Source organism: Apodemus sylvaticus, chromosome 12 (genome assembly GCF_947179515.1).
Source record: "Apodemus sylvaticus chromosome 12, mApoSyl1.1, whole genome shotgun sequence".
NCBI lineage: Eukaryota > Metazoa > Chordata > Mammalia > Rodentia > Muridae > Apodemus > Apodemus sylvaticus.
The window spans coordinates 80,982,644-81,010,300 of NC_067483.1; the positions used below are offsets into that span (position 1 = coordinate 80,982,644).

The 27,657-nt window shown below is 40.4% G+C and overlaps 1 protein-coding gene across 5 annotated transcripts in view; it reads left to right on the forward strand.

Annotated features, from left to right (window-relative positions):
* The first annotated feature begins 6,879 nt into the window (after positions 1 to 6,879).
* The window catches only part of Aim2 (absent in melanoma 2), a 59,718-nt gene continuing 38,940 nt past the window's right edge, over positions 6,880 to 27,657 (forward strand). For 2 of the 5 annotated variants that reach the window (XM_052200472.1, XM_052200470.1), the window contains exons 1-2: positions 6,880 to 7,295; positions 8,189 to 8,286. The gene's annotated coding sequence lies outside the window, so the exon portion shown is untranslated. Of the gene's footprint in view, positions 7,296 to 8,188; positions 8,287 to 24,585; positions 24,784 to 27,657 lie in introns of all 5 variants that reach the window. The other 3 variants (XM_052200473.1, XM_052200471.1, XM_052200477.1) reach the window with 3 other exon arrangements.

Genomic DNA, 27,657 nt, shown 5'->3' on the forward strand with positions numbered 1-27,657 from the left:
TTTTCTATTTTGTTAGAATTTTTCCAGTTTGTTTGATGTGTGATCATGTAGAGTTCACACATAAATGAGTTGACACTGCGTGTCATCTGAATATAGTGTTGGATAAGACAATTTCTAAATAAGAAAGTCTTCCACAGTTGTATAGGCTTTTGTGGCTCCACTGAAATTGGAAGACCTGCAGACTCCCTCTGCAGCATATGTCACCAGCTAGTTTAGAGAGGCAGTCCAGAATCTCAAATGTCTAGAATAATCTAACTCTCTGGGCCCAAATCCTCTGGCTTCTGAAGGATGGGACTTCAGTGAGGAGCCCAATTCAAAGCTGCAAATCTCTGTGGTTGAATCTCTGTTAATCCTGTCTCTTAGACTTTGAGTATGACTTCTTTCCATCTCTTCATTGGTAAAATGAGAATAACCACAGGGCCATCATTATGGTTGCCACATAAATGAACAGATAGAAGTAAACCCATAGATAAACATTCGGGAGTGAGATGGCTGTTTGTAGTAGTATTCTATTTTTAGTTGGGTGAGTCTCCACCATACTAATTTGCATAACATCCACACCAGCCCCTAAGCAAGGAGAGAGGTTCCTCTTTTTCTGCCTCTTTGCTATCAGTGGTTCTTTGTTTGCTTGATGTTAGTCATTCTTACTGAAGTGAGGTGGAGTCTCAAAACAGTTTATGTTTGCATGTTCATAGTGGCTAAGTTTCACATCCTTATTTATTGCTGTGTTATTTACGAGATCTACAAAAAGAAATCAGCCTAGATGTTCATTACTAGATATAGTTATTAAAGAAAAATGTGGTCATACACACATGGGACTTTATTCAACTCTAAAGAAAAACTGGAATCAAGGCATTTACAAGAAGAGGAATTGAACTGGGAAGCATTATATTAAGCTAAATAAGCCAGACTCATAAATATAGATACTACAGATTATTTTCTCTTCTATGTGGATCCTGGTTTTTAATTTATGCATAAGTACATGAGAATTCTGGGGTTGGGGATATCATGGAGCCAGAAGGGGGACTATGGGAAGGTAAGAAGTGATGTTATTAAGAGACAGGAGTACAAACAGGATAGCATAATGCATGTTATATGTAAGCAGAAGAGGAGGTATTGGGAGAAGAGAAGGGAATGGTAAGGGAACGGAGTAAGGATAGAGAATCAGTAAGAGAAAGTATGTATAAAATTGGCATGTTGAAAGCTAGGACTTTGTAGGCTAACTTAAGAACTCATCAAAACAAAGAAGCAAATCATCATGCAGTGACAGCTGAGTAAGAAGCCATTGGGTAAGAATCATGCCTTCGGGGTACCTACTTATACTTATGGTCCCAATGAGAGTTCCTGCCTTCTCTGAATCTTCACAACACTTTGATGTTTATTGCCAGCATTCTCCTAACCACAGCCCCAGCCAGGATCCAGGCAGGTACTAGAATTGCTCTCTCCCTTCATCTTCTCTTTCTGGACTCTTCTACTGTTCTTGAAATCACACACTTCCCCCACTACAGCAGCACATAGTATATTGGTCTAATCTTTTAGTTTGGTTCATGAATTAGGATGGAGAGAATACTATTAAATTTGTATAAAGCTATTAACATGATCGGCCCTTTCCACAGTCAACTCTATTCTGTAATAGGAGAGGACATTTTCTTTTCTTGGGTAAAAGAAAAAGGCAGAGTGGCAATGTGGGCACAATAGCAGTTGTGAGCATACCCATACTTTAAAAATAGTGATTAAATTAAAACAGTAACGTCTTCCATGTTTGTTGCTGGGTAACCTCTGTTGCAGCAACAGCCTCAAAGCTACAGAGGATGAGCGCTCATTTAAGGCTTGCACTCTGCGTCTCTAGCTGCGGGGTCCATTTTCATTTAGGCATGCAAAGTGACAGAGATGAATCTAGAAGTCTGCTGCTCCCTCTGGCAGTGGAAATAGAAGTACTAGGGAGCATTCATATAAAGGTTCTTGTTTCGTTGGTCTGCGTGAGTTATATGGTCATGCCTGAATTTAAGACAGCATTTTCTTCTCTGCTCTTCCCCAAGGGCATCGTTTACTTCCTCCGTCCACCAGTCTGTGATTTCCTTTGCCTGATGCAGTGTGGGTGGAAATAAAGACCCCTGGCTGCAAGCTGAGGCTCTCAAGCTTTCTTTGCCTTTTCCCTTGCCTTACCGATCCCCAGTAAAGGAAAGACTCTCTCAAGAGCTATTTCTTCTGTATTCAGCGTTCTAGCTAGAGACATCAAGAGGCCTCTCCCAGAATCCAGCAGAGTAAACGAAATCACAAACCTGTGAGCAAGGCATGTTTGCTGCCCTAAGACGATAATGTGATAAGGTTTAGGCTTGCTTGTGGTCCATGCCTGTAATCCCAGCACTCTGGGAAACAGAGGCAGGTGGATTTCTGAGTTCATGGCCAGCCTGGTCTACAGAGTGAGCTCCAGGACAGCCAGGGATACACAGAGAAACCCTGTCTAGAAAAAAAACAACCAAATCCAAAAAACAAGAACAACAACAATAAAAACCAAACAGAAGCAAATGCTGACTATTGTTGCATCCATTAAACATTCAGAAAGAAAACACAACAGACTGATGACAAATGAGTCAAAGGACTAACTTATTGTTTTTAATTCCTTTAAGACTTTTTAATTGATACACTATTTGTATGTATTTATGGAGTACAGTTTGGTCATTTGAAATTTGATACATACCCGGAAAGTACTTTATTTGAAATGTTTCAACTGTCTTTAATCCCGACCATTTCATGCATCTGTAAATCTGAGGTACAGGCAGTGTTAATAAACGCCATAAGAAAACAAGAGGGAATGTGCTAATTTTATAAGGCTGCTGTTCAAGACTTTACAATGCCCCTGTTGTGGAGTTGAAAGAGCAGTATGTGGTTTGTACTGTTCTAGTTTAAAATTAACAAAGGATGAAAAACTGCAGTGCATGTAGGGGTTGGGGAAATCAGTCCTAGCTGCACAAGCATAACGAACTGCACTCAGATCTCCAGCAACCTGCCGCCCATCCCCACCAAAAAACCAACTAACCTACCACAACAAACAAGCAAACAAACAAACAAAAATGCTGCACAGCAGCACATGTCTATAGCCTTGGCACTCAGGGTGTGGATCCTTGAGATAAGTGGATCCAAGAAACTCTCTGGCTAATTAATCTTACTGACCCAGTGAACTCCAGGTTCAATGAGAGTTGAATTCTTTCATTAAAGAATAAGAAGGAGAATAACTAATGAAATTTCTCATCTCTGACCTGTGGCTTCTACATGCATATACAGAGGGGTACATATATGTATAAACATGTGTATGTGTAGACGTGTACAGCAATATCCACACCTAAATAAATAAATAAATGGTGATAAATAAATAAATAAATAAATAAGGTGCAAGCCATGAGCATTGATTGGATTGTAGTTTTTAAAAGCTAACCAGAAAAGCACTTGATGTTCCACCTGGTAAATATGTCTTGGGTTTTGGGTGATCTCAGACTGTTTTTTATTGTTTTAGTATTTCTGGGTGTGATCATGTATTTAATCATATCAGGAATCATTCTTAGTTAAAGAAATATTCTGACAGATTATTGCTAAAACCCAATTTTTGTCATGGAACATAAATTTACACAGAGGCCTAGGCTTTAAAATAATATCGTCACGTAAGGAAAGCATGAACACCTCTTTTGTCTATGTGATAGGTATATGAATGTTCACTGTTTTGTTATTTCACATTTAAGTTTGAAATTTTTTCCATAGGAAAATGAAATGTTGGAAAGAGAATGAAGTAAGGCATTTTGTGGGGTGGTGGGACAGTGGATCTATAAAGCTCGAACCCGTGTTTCCTTGTCTTCCTAATCCAGGAGTCTGGTGAGGTAGACATGATTTCATTCTGCTGGCGTTCCCCTCTTCTGAGTCTGAATGGTGCTCTTGACCTTTGGCCGCTCTCATTGTTCCGAGAACCACCATTGATTTAGAGAAAACAATCAATACCTGCACTTTACTTGACTTGTTGCCCACCTGGAGAAAATGTTCCTTGTTGGATAAAGTCACTTCTCAATTGTAGAGAAAAACATCTATAATAAATATATTTGTTGATCTTGGTGTGTTATCATTTTTTCTATACTCCTATACCTTTTGTCTTAAGTGAATGGATTTCTCTTCTTCCCTGAGGTGATTTTCATCCTTACTCTATTTTATCCTTTCTTAATGCCTCTGAGACCTTGCTCTGATCTCTGGGCTTTAGTTTGCTTTAGTTTTTTTTGACTTTTTAGCTTTCAAATTAGTACACATACAGTCTGTCTAAGATGCACACACACATGTGCACACACGCACGCGTGCACACACACACACATGCACACACGCACACCTGACACCATCATATAAAATAAAATATAACTTCCTAGTCTGCTACCTATTCAGTGCCCAAGATGTGTTGACCTGCTTCTGTTCTTCCCCTTGAGAAGTCTAGGCTGACTCCATAACAGGCTTCAAATCAGCAGTTGAAGAGAAGAGGTCTAAGTCTCTATTTCTCAAAACTGGCAAGTTCAGGCCTCAGAAACTGCTCTACCACCTGGCCTGAGGAAAGGACAATGGGTCAGCTGCAGTTTCTAGACTTTCTCAGCACGTTTCCAGCCCCCACACCCCAGCAATAGAATGTTTCTAATGATAGAGCAAGATAAAAGTCACCTACCCATGGAATCCATTAATATGCTTTAAATCAGGCCTGTTAGCTCACTTGATTTTCTCTCTAGCTTGGTAATGGGAGACCCCAGCATGCTAGCCTTTTGCAGAATAAAACACTCTTTGCATTTACATACTATTTGAGTCCAGGATATCATTCATCAGCAAATCATGGACCCTTACACCCTGACCCTGAAGTCTGTTTCCATTAACTACAGGCTCTATAAGCCAGGACCATTTCCCAGGCACTCATTCATTGTTTCCATTCATTTGTGAAGTGACTCTCACTAAGGTCACAATAAAGCAACTTGTTAGCTGAGTCTCGTTTTCCATTTGTTTTGTTCATCTATCTTTCTCTCATCTGCAACTTTTCAAAGACATATCCAGGACTCCCCTGTCATGGGGAGAATAAGAGTGGCCTCCATAGACTCATATATATGAATATTTAGTTATCACCCAGTGCTACTACTTGAGAAGGATTAGGGAGCCTTGGGGAGGAAGTGTGTTGCTGAGAGGATGAGATCTGACGTTGCAAAAGCCCAAGTGAGGCCCAGTGACTTTCTCTACCCATTGTTGCAGATTTGGTTGTAGAACTCTCAGCTACTTTTCCAGTACTATGTCTGCCAGCCCTCTGCCATGTTCCCAGCCATGGTTTATTAGCTGTACTGGACCTTTTACTGCAGGTCTTGAGGCTGCAGTGGTTCTATTAATATAGGCTCTGGCCTTTGGCAGGCTCGGTTTTCCTCATCCGTATTTAATCTTTCGTGTGATATGATTTTCTGTCTTCTCTGTCTTGTCTGCCATCCTTATCAATTCAGTTCCTCACACTGGCCACCTACTTGGGATGTTTTCTTGAATTCCTTCCATTCTCTTAGATTCTCTTAGATTCATCACACATTCCAATAGATGCTCAGTAGATGTTTGAAATCATGCAAAACAAGTGAATTGCATTTTATCCCATTCCCACAACCAGTGAGGTAAAGTATAATTTACACTTAGTGTAGTAAGAAGCTTCCAACAACGACTAATACTAAAGTACAGCAACACAAACAATGCAACCAGCAGTGACACAGACAACTGCTAGGCCCAGGGAATGATTGGTGATGAATAAATCTTCGGTTTTGAATGAGTAAGTTTATTATCCAGCAAGTCGACATAACAAACAAAACAATAGTAAAGGCACAAAGCATCATCAAATGAGAGTGGAGATTGGCTGGGGAAGCCCCTTTGGGGTAGTCCTTTGAAGTTTCCAATAGAGAGAGTCCTGGGCAGAGAAGAATGAGGGTGAGATTTCCAACTAGAAGAAAAAATACCTATAGTTAGAAAATGGAGCATCATAGGGTCCACAATGGAGCAGCCAGAGAAAAGGCCCAAGGAGCTGAAGGGGTTTGCATCCCCATAGGAGGAACAATAATGTGTACCAACCAGTACTCCCAGAGTTCTCAGGGACAAAAGCTCCAGCTACATATGTAGCAGAGGATGGCCATTTCAGACATCAATAAGAGGAGAGGTCGTTGGTCCTATGAAAACTCCATGCCCCAGTGTAGGGGAATGCCAGGTCAGGAAAGTGTATGTGTGTGTGTGGGAGGGTTGGTAAGCAGGGGGATGAGGGTGGGATAGAGGATTTTTAGAGGGGTAACAAGGAAAGGGGATACCATTTGAAATGTAAATAAAGCAAATATCTAATAAAAAATAAAATAAATAAAAATAAATTAAAAAGAAGAAAAAACAGCATTAAACTGGATGCTTACAACACCCAGCAGAAACCAAACCAGGAATTTATGGTAGGCAGTTAACTTTCTCTCCACGGCGGTAGGCCTTTATACATCATGGTTAAAAAAATGGTGGAAATAATTAGCCACGTTTTTAAGAACATAATATTTTTTTCTTCTTGAGCTGTTTTGTCCTCCCTGTAATAGAGATGGAAAACTAGACATCCCCAGACCAGAAGCCCTGGAGGACACTGTAGATATGCTCTGAGGTAACAGGAACCAGGCTCTCACTGAGGAAACAGTCTGTGCCAGTTTACAAATGCAATGTGTACTGCAGCCACTAGGACAACGTTTTGTGTGAGGGCAGTCTTTCTATCAAGAGATCTGATTATGCAGAGCCCACCCTTTTTCTTGTTTTGATGTTGAAATCACAGAAAACCACCAGTAAGCAGGTTGGCCAGTGTGCACTTGGCTAGGTTTGTTCCTTAGGCTACGAACTCCCTGGCCATACAGGAAATAACTTTCATGGAATTTCCTGTATCTAAAATACCTCTGGCTGAGACCTCACAGCTGTTGGAGAAGCTCTGCTGAGGCTTGTCAGAAAAAGGAAACTGAAAACTAGTATTTGCTTGGGCGGAGCCTTACTGTATAATTATTTTGCCCCAGCATCAGGACTTGGGACTCAGCGACAGGGTCAGGACTAGCCAAGTTTCAAAGCGAAAGGAGGCAATCAGTACTTTCAGCTTCCTGTCTCCCAAGACCTGATTTTCATGATTTTCATGTCCTATCACTAACGATGAAAAATCTTTGTGAGGTAGATGGTTTGAACTATCAGGACATACGACAGTCTCTGAATTGAGGACTTAGGCTGCTGTGGAGAGAAAATCCACTGAGGTAAGCAAGGTATGTTGGAAGTTTTCTAGAAAAAAACTTTAGAACCATTTTGCTAATCAGTAAATTAGGAGGATAGAGGAGTCATGGGCTTCTGAGGTTAGAAAGAAGGATTAGTATTGACTATATTCCAGAAAAGAATAAAGCTGCAGGAAGCCTGGTTCTAAACCTTCAGTTGACTGAGGAACAGAAGTTATCTTTTATTGCACCACAACTGAGACCTTTACAAAAGAAAGTGCATTTGGCTGTGGCTGGAATTAGAATATATTGTTCAGAGGGTTGACCCAGACTGAGCCCTAAAAGGAACTCTGATTTTCTGGGTGTGTTGGTCTGTAGGTGTTTTATTGACATGAATTTATATTTAGAAAAAGGGCTTTTGATTTCTAGCTGAAGGGGGAAGAAACATAAGGGCTAGCGAGCTATTTCTTGATAAAAGGTAAGAATAATGGCATGACAGAAAGCCTATGATGTAACATTTGCTTGAAAGCATCAGAGCTCAAAACTCTATTATAAGTATCCTTACCACCTAAGAAATGTCAAGCAGATAATGTTACTCCATAATCCCAGATGTTCAAGTGGCACAGAATCTTTTAAAAAATTATGTATGCTTTTAATCTCTATTTCCTTTACTTTATTTGGTATTAGAAAATTTATTCTAGTCCACTTCCACTTGGATCCCACTTTCCCGTTTCCATAGTTAAATTCCTAGAATTTGGGGGAAATAATTATTCCAATGATATCTGTTGAGGTTTGATTATATACCCGCTGGTGGCTCTGGAAGGTTTGGGGGACTTTCACAAGGAGGAACTTCCTGGAGAAATCGTATGGAGGAAGTAGGCCCTGAGGGTGGGCTGTGAGAGGTGATAGGCTGTCTCACTTGTAACTCTGTTTTCTGTATGAGCAAGAGTCACAATCCGCCGGCTTCCGGTCCTGCTAGCCGCCATGCTTTCCTGACCAGCGGCTACATCTTCCCTGTGGTGATGAAATCTACCCTCATGGACCTGTAAGTAAAAATAAAACCTACTTCTCCCCTACATTGCTGATGTTCATGACATTTTATCAAAGCAGAAAAAAAAAACAAACTAATACAGTAGCTACTCTGAAAATTCACTGATAACCTTACGAAAAGTGTGATAAATATTTCTATTTATTAGAACATAGTTGTTAATTATATGGTTCAACTTTTCTACTATTTTGCTTTTCATATTATTTTATTCTTGGCTATTTAAAACTTTACTTGTTAAAGGGAATGTTTTGTAATTTCTGACCATCATGGTTTATTTGCCAGTTGTTCATGGAGAACTGTCAAATTTTGTTTACAACTGTTGACTTTATTCAATGAGGCACATACTGTTTAGAATTGTTGGTTATACTGCCTTGGTGACTTTAACATTTAATCATTTTATAGCAACTCTGTCCTTAATGGCACTATTTGTCTTATAGTCTTCTCTGACTAATATTAATAGAGCTGTTCTAACTAGAGTTTTTTGTGCTTAGTGCCTGATACATATGTTCACGTTTTTTTGCTTTGCAGTTGAAACTGAAACAGCACTTCAGTTTCCTCAATGTGCCTTTTGTAAACACCATGGGAACCACAGTGGGTTTTAATCCAGTCTAGCATTCTTTTTAAACCCATGAGTCTAATTCATGTGTGTTCTGTCAGTTGAAATATTTTAATCTTGTGTAACCAACTTATCTTGCTTCATATGATATTTCCTTTCCATGTTGTTTTCTTGTTTTTAAAAATACACTTAAGATTATTCTGTATCTAGAATGATGCATATTATGTTAATCATGTTTTCAAAAGTCCCATACATACATCTTATGGGGACACGTCATTTGTCACTATCCCAGAATAATGCCTTCTGATGTAGTTTTTGGAGAAATCGTTTAACATTGAATTTACTGCTTCAGTGAGGTAAACTAGCATACAGCTAGCCACTCTAAAGTGAATGATCCAGTGTGATTTAGTACATAGACAAGGTTGTATTCCTTCCTATGAATCTAGCTACAACATATGAGAATACTATTTCTATTTATCTCCATAATTGTTTAAATGTTACTTCCTCAAAGAGACATAGTCTGACTACCAACTTGAGTTACACCACACAGCCTCAGCCCACGTTATTGAATACGATGTACTGTACATACTTGTACTTGTTGAGGAAATAGTGAAGAAATCTTGCCTGATTCGTGACTCATTTCCTCTTGCAACTTGCAAGATGTCTGACTGGACAAAACAAGCTGATTTGTGAACAACTGCTGTTGATTTACTAGTTTATCCCTCAAGTGCATATCTTTTGCATTTTTATTTTTGAAAGGAGTTTTGGAAGTGTTTATATCACTAGGGCTAGCTGTTTAGTCACAGACAAGTTTATAGGGAGTGTAGAGCAAAGTGCAGGTCTTTTGCTCCCATGATGCAGCTGCGTAATCCATGGGGGGGGGGGTGCGAGCGGCGCAGCCCAACCTTTGGCAGTCAGTCATTCTCAAGGGAAGGCATGTTGGTACTGGCATGGTGCTGAGTGGTTTGTAGAGATCTCTCTGCCACACTGAATATTAAATCCCCACAGTACCATCTTCTACTGTGTGTATTTAACTGATGGGGAATCAATCCTACCAGATAAGTACAAGCTGAGACCAGAGTCTGATGCACTTCTGGCTTGATAACATCTTTAACTAGGGTATTTTTCTAAGTTAAATCTGGACACCCATCTGTTAGTTGTGGTGTGTGGAGATTTGTAAGAAGGCATTCAATCAGCATCAAGTAGTGACCTAATATATAGCTGCTCACCATGAGAACAAGGCCTTAGGCATCTGTTGTCCAGAGTCTGATGGAATGGATGTTTGTTATTAGACTTTTCTAAGAAGGAAAAAAATAGTCTCTGACATTTTAAAGTCTCTTCCAGTTTCTTTCTCTCCCCACAGCATGATAAATATAAACTTCAAACTATAATAATAACATATGTTGAGCACACCAGGTGTCAGGGATACCTCATGAATTGAGTGTTTAAGTAACTCAGTCACATCTCACATGGAGTCTATGCACTAGGGACTATCAGGTAGTTCTTCATCAAAGTACTAGAAAAGATCTCTGATCTTATTGTAGAGCTAGAAAGTGAAAACATGTAATTCTAATGCATGTAGCCTTCGTACCAGGAAAATATCACCAATAGAAATATAATGTAAATAAATACACACACTTAAATTTTCTGGTAGCTACATCAAGAAAAAAACAAAATCCAATAACAGCAACCCAGTATGTTTGATTAAAGTCTAAGTATCCAAAATATGTACTCAGTCTTCAAAACTTGGGCATATATTTTGTTTTCAGTGAACATAAATTCTGATGATAAATTTTCATCTATATTTACATTTATATTTATATATATTTAAAATTCACAAAATTTACAGTTGAAAATGTAGGTTTATATAATCAAGTAATTTTAATCACACTGATTTTCTAGAAACCAAATTTAGTTTATGTTTTTAATTAAAATTAAATGCAATATAAAATTCAGTCCTCTCAGCTGCACACATAAAATGATTGAGAATCATGTCTAGTTGTTGTAAGCAGGTTGCTCTGGAATTCAAGCCTGGTTTCTATTTATTAATTAATTGATTAATTGGTTTTTGGTGTTCATGTGTGTATATGACATGTGTATGTTGTTTGTGGTGTGTGTGTGTGTGTGTGTGTGTGTGTGTCTGTCTGTCTGTCTGTGCACCAGAGGTCAGGGTTAGATATCTTCCTTGATTTTCACTCCATTTTATTTTTTGAAGCAGGGTCTTCTCTTCTGAATCTGTAGCTCAATGATTTGGTTGAGTTGCCAGGCCAGAGAATTGTAGGGATCTACCCATCTCTGTCTTCCCAGTTCTGGAATCATAGTGTGTCCTTCATGCCCAGATTTTAACATAGGTATTGGGAATCCAAACTCGTGTCTTCAGACTTTCTCTGCTGGACAGTTTCCTGACTAAGTCATCTCCTTAGATGACTCAAATTCACATACAGCTTCAGTTGCAGAATAGAAGTACTCTTGTCTCTGTGGCTCTGCCCCAACCACCCAATCCTGGAATAGTCAGCCTCTTTCCATCCTCTCCTCAAGGGCTTTCCAGATTCTCTGACTTTCATCCCATAATATCAACGCTGTCTCCTCACATTCTACTGTAACATGAAACTGTCTGACCCTGTGCAGATCCTAACATGTGCTTGGAGAAAGGCAAAAAGCTTTGCAAAAGAAAATAAAGACAAACTATAGATAAGAATAGTCAAGGTGAGACCAAGCAGCCAGAGAGCTATAGATTAGCCATCCCAGAAGAAAATTGTAGCCAGAACAGATTGTGTACCAGAACCCTGGGAGTAACGAGGTTCCAAACTAGCTTGTGAAGTTATTTTTGAAATCCTCTCACATCCTTTTTTGGAGGTATGGGTGATATAGTGAAAGTGAAACAAATTGGAAGGACAGAGGGAAAAAAAAACACTTAGAATTTCTTTTAATGCTTGAAATTGTCCCTTGGGGAGGATACTGAAGAAAAAAAATAGAATGTAGGCAAAACCTGCTGGGTAATGTTAAGAAAAGGAATCAATTGTGAGTCTTGACTCTCTTGCATTCTGGTCAGAGCTGAGCACTAATTTAAAAATAGAGGCAAAGATTATTTTGGTCATTTTATTCCTGTATGCATGCCGTGTTGGGAACTAAAAGTAATAGGCATCTTCCTTCTTTCTGTGTTCTATGTCTGACCTTAGTGAATGGGTGGAGGAGCTGGCTCTCTGCAACCTGACCTGGATCCCAGGAACGAGACTTTCTGTTACACTTTATGAGATGAACTCTTAGAGGATGATTATTGTGAACACATACTGACATAGCAGACCAGGGGCAAAGCCAGTAAAACTGTGAAAATCCTGACTGTGTATGAACTCATTCAACTTCTCTGCATAAAGCAAGGCCTTGTCCTTGCTTTGTATGGAGAGGAGACAGCCAAGAGTGGCAGAATAGTCTTCAGGCTGGGCAAAGCCAAGAAAAGATAAATCCAATGACAGTAATCATGCCCTGGTGTGGCACCGTTTGGTTGGCAAAGATTTTCACTTTTGTTATCTCTAATGGGCTGAGTGTTCTACCTGAACCCACACAAATCTCAGTACTCAGGGCTAGCGAGGCGTAGAGCCTCGAACACATCTCATCTTCCATCTCAGCACCTTCTACACAGACCCAGCTTCTTTTTCAATTTTTAAACATTTATTTATTTATTTATTCATTTACTATCGTGGAATCAGGTCTTTCCTTCCACCTTTTCACGGCAAGCATTTTACCTGATGAGCCATCTTCCTAATATCAAATTGAGGGCTGTAAGGTAATTTGTGTGGCAAAGAACACACACAACCAGATTCACTGTTGGAGAGGAGCCTTCCAAGAGTCTAGAGCCTTTCTAGGCCTCAGATACAGATGGATTTCATAATCATGTTTTATTTATCCCAGCCTCTTCCTCTTTTCACAGTGACACTTACTATACAGTGTCCATGTATTTTTGTTCTTCTACTTCTATCCTGCCCCCTGGTCTGATCCCACATATTTCTTCTTTTTTCCCGTCTCTCTGTCCCACACTTTCCTCAGACATTCACTAAGTGCATTGTGTATACTGCTGGGTTTGGGGTGGAAGCCAAGAAAACTCACTTCAGAGATGGAAGCTTAAAAGTGAAATCTTTATTTTCTGAGAGCTCAGGGGAGTGGCCAGTTTGGGATCGGAACCTCTCCCAAGGGGAAGCCATATTACATTTTTAAAAGATGAGAACACAAAGCGGGGTGGGGGTGGGGTGGGGGGTTTGGGGTGGTGGTGGTGGCCGGGGAGCCAGGAGGAGCTGCAGTGTTTTTTGACATTATGGGTTAAGCAAGGGAGTGGACGCTGGAGACTGGGCTATATCCAGGGCACCCAGGTCCTTAGCTCATTCTTCTAGATGTTTGGTCCAGAGCTCAGAGTGATAAGGAGACAAAGGAGTGACTGGTAGGTGGCATGTGGTTAATTAGCGCATATCAAGCAATTGGTTATGAAGCAGAAATGTAAGGGTTCTTTGGAAAGTCAGTTATGTCGGATGGTATTTTGCTGGGGCAAACATAGGAGAGAGTGTTTTCCTGAAGCAGACACAAATGAAAGGATGTGTTGCTAAAGCGGATTTATGAAGGAACGTTATGCTAAAGCAGACATAGGTAAAAGGATATTCTGCTAAAGTAAGCACGTGAAAGGACTCGTGATGAAGGATTCCTTGCTACCGACACACATGTGTCGGTCCACCGCCTTACATTGTAGTGTTGAGCTCTGTTTGCTGTGACTCCATAGAGGAAAAGGCACCAAAAACTTCTCCAGAGGTTCCTGTGGATTTCATGCCACTTCCTCGTCGTATTCAGGCTACTTGGCAGAGTGATGTCAGCTAATATGACTCACGTGACGAGGTAATACTCTGGAGGACATGTGAGTCATATTAGCTGACATCACTCTGCTGAGTGTTTGGAGGGTATATAAATAGGACTCAACAGAGAGTGACATGGCTTGGTTTGCTTGCATAACTAGCATTGCAACCCTTCTTGATCTCTACTTCACTGAGATAGGCACAGCCCAAAACATCTCCTGGAGCGCCTCGTGGTCCTGGTTCCTCCAGTTGACTCAGCTGCCAATTCGGCCAAGGCCTGGCTGTCTCTGCTAGTTTGTGCCACTGCTACTGATTTGTGTTTGCTACCCAGACACCACTGAACTGGACTGCTGGTTTATTCATGAAGTGCTTATGAGTGGATTGAGCTGCCACTGAGGATTCCTGTGAACTGAACTGCTGATTTCCTAACAATGCAGATGGAAGTTGCTTCAAAAAACAATTTCTAAATAGGTTAGCTGCCCTTGTTTCCTATTAACCTTTCTTTTCCACTATCCCTGGTGGGTGGTGGGCTAGAAGGGAGGTTAAAGTGTTTAAAAGCCCATATTAAAGTAGGGTATGAAAAATTTAAGCCTGCATGGTTATATATTTTTATAACTTATGTACCTTGGTTTAGTTAACAACAATCTGTATATTCTTTACCAGATAATAGACAATTAAGAAACTATCTGGAGAAAGTGGATAGGTGTTTATTCCTAGGTCTGGAAATTTAACCTCGAAAGCAAGATCGAGAAGCTGTCCTTGAGATGGTTGGACTCAGACACCTGCTTCCTTACAAGTTGTCCCTGAGATGTCTGTACTCAGAACACTGTTTACAATAGAAGATGTTCTGCTATAGGGAAGTCCTCGGCTCACCTAGGGCCTGGGACCTTGAGTTTTGTTTTGGAAAATGAAATGGTAGTACTTAGAATACATTTTTTTTTTGCGTGTTCCCAGCAATATTAGGATTATGGTCAATATTAGGAAAAGAAATGTGAATAAAATGTCATTCTTTGAGTCAAATAAAACAAATAAAAAACCTCTTTAGGATGTCAGGTTGATTTTAAAAATGAAGTTTTAAGAAGAAACAAGATTGGAGTCACAGAGGAGAGAGTGTTATGAATGAAGGTAGATGAAGGAGTTTGCAATGGTTTTGTTTAACTGGAGTTTAATGTGAGCACGGCCCACCATACTGAGTGGGTATCTTTGGCCTCCATTGTGCAAGGATCAAGGGCAGCCTCTACTTGGTAGTTTTCTTACTGTGACATACACTGAGTAGGGTTGAGTTGCTAGGTAACTTAAAGTGTGTTTCTAAATCAGGCTCAGAATTGGTATGATAGGTCTGGTAATGCTTAGGAGAAAAACAATGAAGACCTATGGCAACTTGTAGGATGAGTCCTGAGCTGTGCATTATAGGGGCACCCTGAGTTGTGCATTGCAGGGGCCGCCCTGGCCTCAAGTCATAGATATTGTCACCGCCCTACCTTTCCCAGATACAACATTTTAGCCACCTGGTCCTATGACCATTCCTAGAAATCTGTTTTCTCAGAACAATAACATTTGAACATATTATTCTCTGATTGAAATCCTTCCTGCCTCCAAGTCTCCTTCAGATTCCATTGCCTAGTTGTCTTTACCTGTGTCTTCTTTAGCCTCATCCACATCTACAGTTGCTATTTCCTTTTCTTTTTAATTAACATTGTGGTCGGCATACAGAACACTGGGCTTCATTATATTCCCTTGCTGCCCCATTTCACCCACCCACAGACTCCCTTCTACCTTGCTAGCATACAGATACCTTACTTCTCATCCTTCACCCCCTTCTCAATGCCTTGCAGCTTTTGAACTATACCATCTCAATGTGTGTTAGCCTCATCTACCTCCATTGCTTTTTCTACTTCTTTTGGATTTACAGTTGAGGACATTAACAGCTTGTCCACTATGCCTCTTATCCTTGGGTTAGACCATCAAGACCCCACTGATTTTCCTGTTTGAAACCTTCCTCAGAGTGACTGGAAAAGCTACTGACATCTGCAGCTCATGCCATTGTATGTCAGCATCTCCCAGACTCTACTGGGTCTGGACTTTGAGTAAAGTAAGGCAGGTGATTCTTGTCACCTGCCTGTTACCTCCACACCACTCATTGTAATTTAAGTTAGCATAGGAACACACTTGTTTATCACGTACCTCTGATGAGGCTTTATGACGGGAACCCTATTTTATATTATAGCTGTTCTATCTAATACATTGCTCATGGTCTGTGTTATTTAATCTGGGCTCAGCCGCTGATCTACAACTAAGTCTCAGCTTAGACTACTGGTAGTGAGTGAGTGCTCCCTCCCTGGTGCACATAGAAGTTGTTATGGTATTTCTTTTAAATAAACATTATTGGAACTGTAATGAAGAGATGACAGGAGTTATACTTAGGTCTGCCTCCCCACCCAGCTGGCAAAAAAGGAGTTCATGTAGCCAGATGAAGGAGAAACAGAGAGCTGGTTAGCAGTAGGCAAAAGTCATGCTTGAATAGTCTCCACCTAGTATGCTGGTATAAGAGGAACCCATGCCTAATTCCTGTTTGGTCTGTAGTGTCAACATTACCCCTTTAAGCAATCTGTGTCCTCAGAGCTCTGCTCTGCTCCTTAGCTCCTCCTTTTGGAGAATCTGAATGTTACTGTGCTTTGAAGGTCTTAAGATCAGGTTCTAGAATTCCATAACTGTGTCTTGAAACCATTTGCACAGTGTCTGGTGATGAGAAACGTGTCCGTATCATCTAGAGCCCATTTCTCTAGGGCTGTTGTCAGGTCCAAGGTAGCAGTCTCCCTGGGAGCATTCTGTGCTTCTCCATCACAGCATCTCCCCTCCGTTGCAAAGGCCCATGGGCCAGAGGCCTGCAGCTCTCGTACAGGTTGTAGAGCCTTTAAGAGATGTGGCCACGTGGGAGGAGGCTCAATGTGGGTTTTTTCCCAAAGCGGACATTGAGCACATGGTTCCTCTTTCCATTTCATTCTTTCACTTTCTACGAACATGAGGTAAATGACAGCTTTTTTCATATGCTCCCACAATGGCAGACCGTGCCACCACCACCTCAGCAATGGGGCCAGTTTGTCATGATCTGAAACATCCAAAACTGTGAGGACAAATACAATTTCTTTTTTGGAGCTTGATTATATCCAGCGTTTGTTACAATAGCAGGACACTACCTAACACAAACACTACCTTCTTTTTGCCTATTTAATTAAGCTGATTTTTAATGCACACTGTCCAGATACAGCATCTCCTGAGAACATATGAGCATCAAAGGAAAAATTTGTGACTAAGGGAAAATTTTATTTTTATTCTAATAAATTTTATATTTAAGACATGTTAAGGTGGTAGGAAATGAACTGGCATACACAATTATAGATGTTAAGTTCTCTGATCTTTTTCTCAGGGCCAATACTGTGCCTGATATATGATTTAAAAGTCTGCACATAGAGACCCACAGCCAAACATTAGGCAGAGCTTGGGGAATTCCCTGGAAGAGGGGGAGGAAGATCAGAGAGGTTAAGGACACCACAAGAAAACCCACAGAATCAACTAACCTGAGCCCATAGAGACTCACAGAGATTGAACCACCAACCAGGGACCCTGTATGGGACTGACCTACTCCCTTTGCATATATGTTACAGTTGTGAAGCTTGGTCTTCTTGTTGGACTCCTAACAGTGGGAGGAGGGGTTGTCTCTGTTGCCTGCCTTTGGGACATTTTCCCCTTATTGGATTGCCTAGCTTTAACAGAAGATGGTGCCTGCTCTTACTGTAACTTGATATGTTATGGTTGGTTGATATCCATTGAGGCATAGATGGGGGATGGGAAGAGGGGAGGTGAGGGAGAGGGACTAGGAAAGGAGGGAGGGGAAACTCTGGTCAGTATGAAAAATAAATCTAAGAATTTCAAAAAGACCTGAATATATCTGCAAGTTGTATGTCTCTTAATATTTTTTTGATGATATAAAGATTGAATGTAAGGAAATACTGTTTTGGAAGAATTAGGATATCTTTGCTGATAAGCTTAAGAGATTTGAATTATTGTTATTGGATATGAAAGATCTTAAGCGTGAGCTAGCAATAGCTGATCCACTTACAGCAGCTGGATGTGTTATATAAAAGTTCTACTTCAACTCTGAGGAATACCATAGAGTTTTTTTTTTTAAAAATTGTATATTCATAAATCAAATATTTGAAAGTAAGAAAAAATGAAGGATCTTCCCTCCTGGGATAAAAGATACTTTGTTATGGAATGGGCATCTCTTTAGTTTTTCTTGTGTCTGAGTAGTTAGTCTCTACAATTTTTGGGTTAGAAAATCCAGTCGCCAAATTTCTGATGTGTGTTCACAACCATAGTTTGTGCCAAGTAGTAAATGTATCAAAGTGCTCTACACAGGTTAACGTATGTGATTCTGTCACCATCTCTATGAGGTCAGTACTGCTGTAACTTCTCCATCTGATGGTGGTGGATTTAGATGGAGGACAAGTGAGTTGGGATGGCTATCCTGCTAACTCTCATAAGTGGAGAGATAATGACGCTTGAGCCAGGGGCACTCTGATTCCAACGTCCACTCTCACGCCTCACACTCACTCGCTTGCTCGCTCTCCCTGCCCTTCTAAGTCTACAGTGGCTTGCTGTGGCTGTGCCATTGTGGGTTGGTGTGTGGGGAGGCTGTCCTGCTGCTGCTGCTCTCAGAGCAGGCTGAAGCTCCTGGAAAAGGAGGAGAATGGGATGAATAGAGAGCAGGCTGAAGCACCTCCACCTCCCTCACTTCACTTTTTAAATAAATCACATACAGTGTGTAGAGGGAGGATCTCCTTCCAAGCAGGGCTGGGTGCTGTCTGGCAGGACTGCAACTGCTCAATGTAGTGGTTTGCCTAAGGTTGACAGAAATTCTGACTTTCTGTCCACTGTGCTTCAAAGATTGTTTTCTAATAAGCTGAAAAATAAGCTCAGGGGCTTCTGCTTCCTGAGTTTTGAAGTTTTTTCATCCAGAGATACCCATTGTTTAGGACGTCCCTGAGATCACCAGCATGTACAAGATTTAAGGATGAAGACCAACTGGTTTAGGGTGTGGTTTTGTGCATCCTGTGGAGTTTAATTTTTTTTATTTTTTTGGCTCTTTTGTGGTTGTTTTATTTTGTTGCAAAAGCTCTATTGAATCTTTGAGTAGCTTCCTTATATCCAACCCATGGCAGCAGATTCTTTTCTCCATGGACTGGAAACACCCCAGCTCATACATTTGCAATGCCAGGAAAACTAACTGGTTTTGATATAAGCTGGAGTTATAGAGAAAGGAGCTTCAGTTGAGGAAATGCCTCCATGAGATCCAGCTGTAAGGCATTTCCTCAATTAGTGATCAAGGGGGGCAGGGCCCATTGTGGGTGGTGCCATCCCTGGGCTGGTAGTCTTGGGTTCTATAAGAGAGCAGGCTGAGCAAACCATGGGAAGCAAGCCAGTAAGGAACATCCCTCCATGGCTTCTGCATCAGCTCCTGCTTCCTGACCCGCTTGAGTTCCAGTCCTGACTTGCTTTGGTGAACAGCAATATGGAAGTGTAAGCTGAATAAACCCTTTCCTCTACAACTTGCTTCTTGGTCATGATATTTGTGCAGGAATAGAAACCCTGACTAAGACACTGTAGAAGTGTTAATGGGCCAGAGGAGTTAGGAAAGGTTTAGAGAGGCAATCTTATGAAGAAACAAATTTATAATGTCTGTTACAGCTGGAAAACGAGACTGTGGGAAAAAAATAGCAACAAAAGCCACAAAAACGTTGAGATAGAAATTAATAACATTTCATTTAAGTCCTTGATTGCTATCCCCCGGCATACATTGCCATCAGACCTTTACTAATCTTAGTGCATGAGCTGGCCATTATGGGAATTGATATTCCAACATTATCCCATTTCTCTTTAAAATATTCCTGCTAAATAATCTCTTTGTGTTTACTTTATAGACAAGAGTTGGGGAGGCACGTAACATGCCCAAGACCAGTAAATGTAAGGACCAGGATTTGAAGACTCATATTCGTGCACACAGGCATGCACTCATACAAGCATGCATGAACACATGCATGGACAAGTGCACACATGTGCTCAACTTCCTGCTCTTCTTACTATAGTGGTACTTTCTCTGAATCACAGATGGGTGGGCTTGGACATGGGATTCAAGAAGGATCATTTTGACATTTGGTAGTGTCAAGGATAGATAGAATCAGTCATGAATGAGGATCAAAACAAAGCCAATACTGTTTCAGGGAACAACACCCTTCCTTTTGGTAGCAGCCTTTTCAGAGTCCAGACCTACACTTGACTCAGACACTTGACAATATCCATAAAAATGAACATGTGTGATGAGATGTTTCAAAATTTATTGTGACTCACACACATGCATGCATGTATGTATACATGTATGTATGTATATATGACACCCAGACCATCTTCTATACCATAGTTTCTTCTCAGCTTGGTCCCTTCTGCCATCAACATAATAACCATAGCACCATAGCTATCATCTGCCTGAGGTCTTAAACTGAGGTTTTTATGATCCCACCCCCAATGGTCTTGCCTCCTTTGGGAATTCTTAGTAGTACACAAACTAGAATACTTCTAATTAGGTGATTAAAAGTTCAAATCCTTCTTTTTTATTTTTTCATTAATTTTCTATATTCTTTGTTTACATTCTAAAAGCTTTCCCCTTTCCCAGTTCCCCCCATCGTATGTCCCATAAGTCCTCTTCTCTCCATCCAGTCTCCTATCTTTCCCCCTCCCTTTTCTCTGTCCTGATACTCCCCTACAATGCTGGATCAAGCCTTTTCAGAATTAGGGCCCTCTTCTTCCTTCTTCATGGGAATCATTTGATATGCTAATTGTATCTTCAGCTTCTTGCCATTCCAGATTGCCTATCCTTCATCATGCTATTTTATGGGTAGGGTTTTCTATTGCAAAGCAAGCATGGGATTTTAAAGGGTTCAGATCACACGGTCTGTGTTGGGAATGATGATTTAGGTTGAGGGTAATCTAGGTGCTTTTCACAAGCTGCAAAGTAGAAAGACCAAAAAATAAAATAAAATAAAATAAAATAAAATAAAATAAAATAAAATAAAATAAAACAAAAAGGTGCAAGGTAGAGTGGAGGGTATTTTAAGATGTACAGCAGTGAATAACTCAGAGGAGGAACTCATTTACAAACAGAGGCCCTGAGATCCCAAGTGGCAGGTGTAAGACACAATTCACTCCATGGTAGAATACAAAGTGTGGGTGTTGGCACCAGGAACCGAAGCTTGATTTGGCTGCAGTCGACACTCAGAAAGCATTTTCCATCCAGGCTCCTTATATTCCCTACCTTGGCAATAGCCTACAAATTCTTTAGGATAAGAGGAAAATAGGGGGCAGATCTGAAAGTCTCTTTTTCTTTGACTCTAGATTAACTAAATGAATCATGGTAAATTGAGGGACATTTATGCCAAAGTAGCCAATTTTTCCATAATTATATTAATTCATACCAAGGAATGAAAATCACTTGGCAGAACTGTCACAAGCTCAACAGTGGGACTCTGAGTGGTTTTTATCCTATGTTTGTTTGTCTTCTGATTTTTGAAGCAATGATTTAAATTGCTTTTGTCACATGAACAAAGGTAAGAACAAGCAAGCTTAATAAAATAAATGGTAAAACACAGGAAAATTGTATGCTTTTTTGAGAATTTCTACTTTCCATTTCTTTTTTTTTTTTGCTACCCTAAGCAACAGAGAATAATCTACTGAAAATAAATTATAGGTACAAAGCAGACAGTTAAAAACAATCCTTAACTTTGGAAAATTGATTTGAAAAATGTAAACTTTTATAAGTAACTAAAAAAAAAAAATAGGTGGCAGGGAGTGGGGGCTGTTCAGCTGTCAAGTTACCAATGATTTGAAAACAATTCCCACACTGAGAATGTTTCTTAAAATAATTGACTATGCACAAAAATACATATAATGGTGGTGAGCACTTGTTTAAAGGTATAATGATGCAAGAACAGAGGAGGTAACTATGGATCCAGCACTCAGTTCTGGAACAGATCAGTATAGACTTCTAAAACTCCCGCATTGACACCCACTCTCATCTACTTTCTGCCTTCCTGAAATACATATTGAGTACCGTGGGTTTGTGTCACTCTGTATTATTAAACAAGATGTTACTTTCATACACTTAATACTTTTTTTTCCATGAGAAGAGGTTTATTGGGGGAAGTGGGGAAGAGAAGAAAGGAGAATAAAGGGGACGAAGAAGAAGGGCCACTTATACTTTTAAAATGCAATCATATACATATATGTATATATATACATATATATGTTATGAATTATTCAGTTGGCAGATATTTCCTTGTCATTCATGTTCTTTGTGGCTCACTTCTGTCTGTATCATACAGCACTCTCTGCAGATATGACAGTCCCTCCTTTCTCTTTCTACCCTCCCTTCCCCTTCTCTCCCTCCTATCTTTCTTCTCCCTTTTGTGGGTGCTAACAATCAGCATAACTGAAAGCTCCAACTAGGACCAGGAATGTTGCGTTGGAATATGTATAATTTAAAATTTAATGCTTTCACATTTGTTTCAAATGAATTACATATCTGTGTCCCCCAGCAGTATGATTTAGATGATATTTAAGGGTTGGAGAAATGTTTCAGTGGGTAAAAATTGCTTACTGTGTAATATGAGGACCTGAGATTAGAACTCCAGAACCCACAAAAAGCTATAAAGATAATGCACACATTTAACCTTGGTGCTTGAGGAGCAGACTTAGGTGGATCAGGTCCCTGGGGCTTGTCGGACATCCACTGAAACTGAACTGAATTCCAGGATCAATGAACAATTCTGTCTCAAAATACAAGGTTGGAAAGAGATTGAGGAAGAAACCCAATATTGTCCTCTGGCAAGGAGGAACTCAACTACATGCACATACACATATATTTTACACACACATACACACACACATACACACATATACAATAGACCCCCATACACTCAGACCCACCTACCAACACACTCACATACAAATATGCATACATATTTATACCTACATACATATACCTATAAATATAGAATATAACATACCCACACATAAATGCACATATATGCGCGCGCGCGCACACACACACACACATATATATGCATCCCACAGCTACATGCATGTGCACAAACACACATAGCATATGTCCACATGTATGCATGTACACCCCACATAGATACAGCTATATATATAGACACAAGCCCCTTCATATCCACAAGCACATCTATATGTAACTATTACATAGACAAACATTCATGTGGACACACATTCATGCATATATATGTACACACACACCATTATATATGTACACACAAACCACAGACATGCACAAACATGTATATACCAACATATATGTAGGAACATACACTAAGATAGAAAGAGTTTTCATGGTGAAGATGTGAGGTAAATCCTAGACCGTATCTAAACCTCTTCATATAGAGCCTAAAAACAAGGAAATGTAAGTTTGAAAGGCAGGATGTCTAAGTGTCAGTATACATTAAAATATTACAATGGTAAAGCTATACATTATGAAGCAAATGCTTCAAAGAGCATGCAAGAAGAAATGACTCCTAGATTTTAATTTACACACTGTTTACTCTTTCATATGCTTCTGGACATATATCCGTGTGCCTTCTGGTATGTCTCTACACTACAGTCTTACTCTTTAGTTAAAGTGACACTATTTGTGGATATGACAGAAGCTAAGAGTCAAGTAAAGTAGTAGGTTGAGTTTCCAAGACACAGATGCTGAGATTTGCCTGAGGGAGTCACAGGAGCAATTGTAAGTGAGAGAGGTAAATTGCATTGGACAGAGGGAGAGGCTAAACTTATGCATTCTTAGTGGCAGCTGCAGAAGCTCTCTCAGGTCCCCTCAGGCTTGGATGGCTTCCAGTTGTCCACAGTTAGGGCAAGCTTTCCGTAAGTTAACAGTTGCCTCCGAGCTGAGTACAGGCAGCAATGTGACCTTGGGCAAGGTGGCTCCCTTTGCAGAAGATGATTCTGTTACAAAACTCAGCTGTCTTAGTTGGCAGGAAGAGCAATGGGTTATGGAATTGGAAGATCTGGGTAGTGACAATTTCCAGGGCAGTTATAATAAACAGTTCCCGAACCACAACCACATAGAATAAGTAAGGCAGGGGTGAATGGAAAGTGGTTTGTGGACATTCTAGAAGACATGGTAGCAAACTAGTGGAGTATGCTCTTGTGATCATGTGTTTTATGTATTCAGGAGACATGTCCTGGAGTGCCCAATTTTTATATGGATTGGTATATACCTTAAAGAGCTTTGTGTTATCCAGAGAAGAAAATAATGAAACTGTAGCAAGGATGGATAACTTGGGAAATACTGAAACTGAGCAGGGAGGTTGTAAAAGTATGGTAGCTTAGAGGAGTCTTTTTTGTTTGTTTGTTTGTTTGTTTTTGTTTTTTTTTCCAAGACAGGACTTCTCTGTATAGCCCTGGCTGTCCTGGAACTCACTCTGTAGACCAGGCTGGCTTCGAAATCCGCCTGCCTCTGCCTCCTAGAGTGTTGGGATTACAGGCGTGCGCCACCCCCCCACCTCCCAGAGGAGTCTTTTAATAAGGCAGCCACTTCTCACCTCTGTGTTTCTGTTTCTATCCTTGTCTAGAGCTGATTCCATTCACTTTACTACCAGGAAGTGGCATGGGGTGATGTGGTAAGGTGTCAGAGTTTAAGCTGTGGCTTCTGCTGGCTCAAGTTCAGGATATTTTTTTGTATAATGTGTTAATCATATGACCTTAGGTCATATACATTACAAACCTAAACCTCTATTTACCTATTCTTAAAATGAATATGATCTAACTCTGCAGGATTGTTAGGAGTTATTGATCACTTGAAATAATGATTGTAACCATGGAAGTGAGAGCTTCAGAGACAGTGAAAGTCACCCAGACCATGGAAATCACATATCATGTCCTGTGGAAGAACTCTCAACCAGGCTTTTAAGGAAGAATTTTATGCCATCTTTGAATAAAAGACAAAGCAAGGATGATGACACAAAATCAAATGTAAGAAACAGATACACATGTATGTGTCTGTCTGTCTGTATGTATGTAAGTATGCATTTTAGCTGTCAATACAGAAAAGAGACGGTACTGGACATCACAACTTTATTGACAAAAGAGTGAGGTATTGGATACCAATCTGCAGAAGAGCATATTTTAGAATCTAGTTAGAGAATCAGTCTGATGCTCTTGATCTCAGGAATCAATAAATGATAGACTGCATTGGCTTATGGGAATCCTAGTGTGTTACATACCTTCATATTTGTGATATTCAGGTATGTCACATGATTAATAAAGCATCCTGGCCAATTCACAGGAGGATATAGGATACATACACACACATACAAACATGCACATGTGCACATGTAGACACATATGCACATGTACATGTACACACATATACACATGTGTATGCACACACATGTTCATACCATGTTGCTGTGCTTGTCAGGGCCTGAATATATTCCAGTGTCTCTGTGTTTGTCCTTGTGTCTCTCTGTCCTGCCCTTCTGTTCATCCAAAGCCTCTGTAACTGTCAGTCCGCTGTTTTATCACCAGCTACATTACCTTTCCCATAATTTTGTAATATTTATCCCATCTGACATGGTGGGTGAGAGACAAGGAATCGTCAAGCATAAATAGAAAGTTATCAGTTGTGAAGGAAACTGCAGCAGAAAGCCCTGTCTTTTATATACAGAAATGGTGTGATGGATTTTTATCATTAAAATCTCATTAGCAAATGATTATTATAAATGTTGGACTGTAAACCAGAAAAGAAAACCTGTTCTTATCCCCATGTATCCTGAAGTTCAGCCTAGGCATGGTCCTTACGTATAGACTTTAACTGTACAATCAGAAGTCAGCGGAGTCCCCTTACTGTCCATCTTGTCCCTATGTCACCTCTGACTTATCTTTTCATTGGTGTCCTGAGTATGAGTCACACTAGGTGGCCATGGTAAGCAGTTCTGGTAAGTTGGATGTGGAATGGTTTTATGGATATTAGTAAAACTCATGTACTTCACAGTTGTGGGTTGAGGTCTCAGTATATTACATTCCCTTTGCTCATTGTTATTTTTAAAACATGGACTTATGTAGCCCAAGTTGTCCTTGAAGTTCTTTTGTGACCAAAGGTGGCTTTGAAATGATCTTGCCACCTCAGTCCCTTAATGGCAGCACCATGGCTGGCTTGATTTTTACATTGTTTATAAACAATATTTGAATATGTTGTATGCTCCTATAGCTTGCCGTTTTATGAAAATAGCAGAAACTCAAAAGAAATTCACAATACTAGTAATAACACACAGCGTTTGCTATGCATATAATGTTTTATATTTTTCAGTTAACCTTTCTTAGTATTTTAACTATATAACCATCTTTTGATGTTCATCATGACCCCCCATAGGTACACTCAGGGACTCTCATGGAGTAGTGCTTCAGAAGGTCATAAGACTTAAGGTCACCCATGCTGATGTGTATTTTCATTTGTCTGGTAGGGTAGTGGATATCACAAACTTCTGTGTCTTGTGTGACCATAATCACACAATCAGGGAATCCTGGCTTTGGGCTTGGAGGATTTGAGGATGGTTTTGGAAGAAGTGAACTGGAAAGACAGACCTGGCTATGATAAGGAACTGATGAACTGGAGGGGGGTGAAAAGAATGTCAGGATTTTTTTCAAGCAGCAGGATTTGGTGTAGGGGATTGAGGGATGTGGAGGAAGGCCTGACCCCTGTCCTGAGACTACTAGGCAAATGTCCCTGCATGAGAACAGAGACAGCTCACACCGGAAACAAGGCCTGGATGCAGGCAGAAGATAAGGCGAATATTTTACCTGGTAGCAAAGCTGTATGATCCTGCAGCTTCCAAAGCTGAGCGCTTTCTCAAAGGCTTTGTTCCTGTCTCTGTTCATCTCTGTCTCTGCACAGTATGGCCCAGCATACGCCAAGCCACCTAGACTAGAAGTCAGGAAATGAAGGGTGAAAATCATAGGAAATATCACAGAAGATTCAGGAAATCGCCAACTGTGTTTCCCAATTCTGTGTAGAAACTTAGAGATCTGAAACTTTCCACTCTCTGGCTTTACTGAACTATAATTGGCCTAGATAATGGGTATGCGTTTACAGGACATAATGTAGTATCTTCATGTGTACATATATCTTGTGAAATGATTTATCATAGAACAAAACTAATCTTTGTCTCTCTCTCTCTCTCTCTCTCTCTGTCTCTGTCCCTCTCTCTCTGTCTCTGTGTATGTGGTGTGGTGGTAGTGGTGGTGGTGGTATGTGTGTGTGTGTGTGTGTGTGTGTGTGTGTGTGTTTGTCTACACAGATATCCTTTCACCTTGGGTGTAGTGAGAACCTTTGAGATCTATTTTATTTTTACAAGTTTCAGATGTACGCTACACCCTTGATCCCCACGCTCCTCCCTTATCCTGCCCGCTGGTTCCCCCAAGCTTCTGCTTCTGTTCTCTAGTGCTCTGACCTTTCCTTCTCAGTCTCCCTCCCTTGCTCTTCCCCTGCCCAGTGTCATGCTGTCTGAGCTTTCTGAGTCTCTAGGGCGTGCTTCCATCTCACCTCCCTCCTCAGCCACATCCTCTCCACAGCATCGGTTACCATCTGCATTCTGATGCCGTTTGCATTATCCAGAGTTCTGACCTTTCATCTAAGCTCCAGGCTCATATATTCAATTAAATCTCCCTATTTACATACCTCATGAGTGCCCAAATTCAACACTTCCTGCACACAACCCACATTCTTATCACCTGCCCTGCCCTTCTCCTCCTCTTCCTGTTATTTTTTTGCATGCTTTCCTGACCCAGCATTTTGGGTTAGCCTTCAAATCTCTACCTCTTTCGAATAGGTTTCTTTTCTTTTTCTTT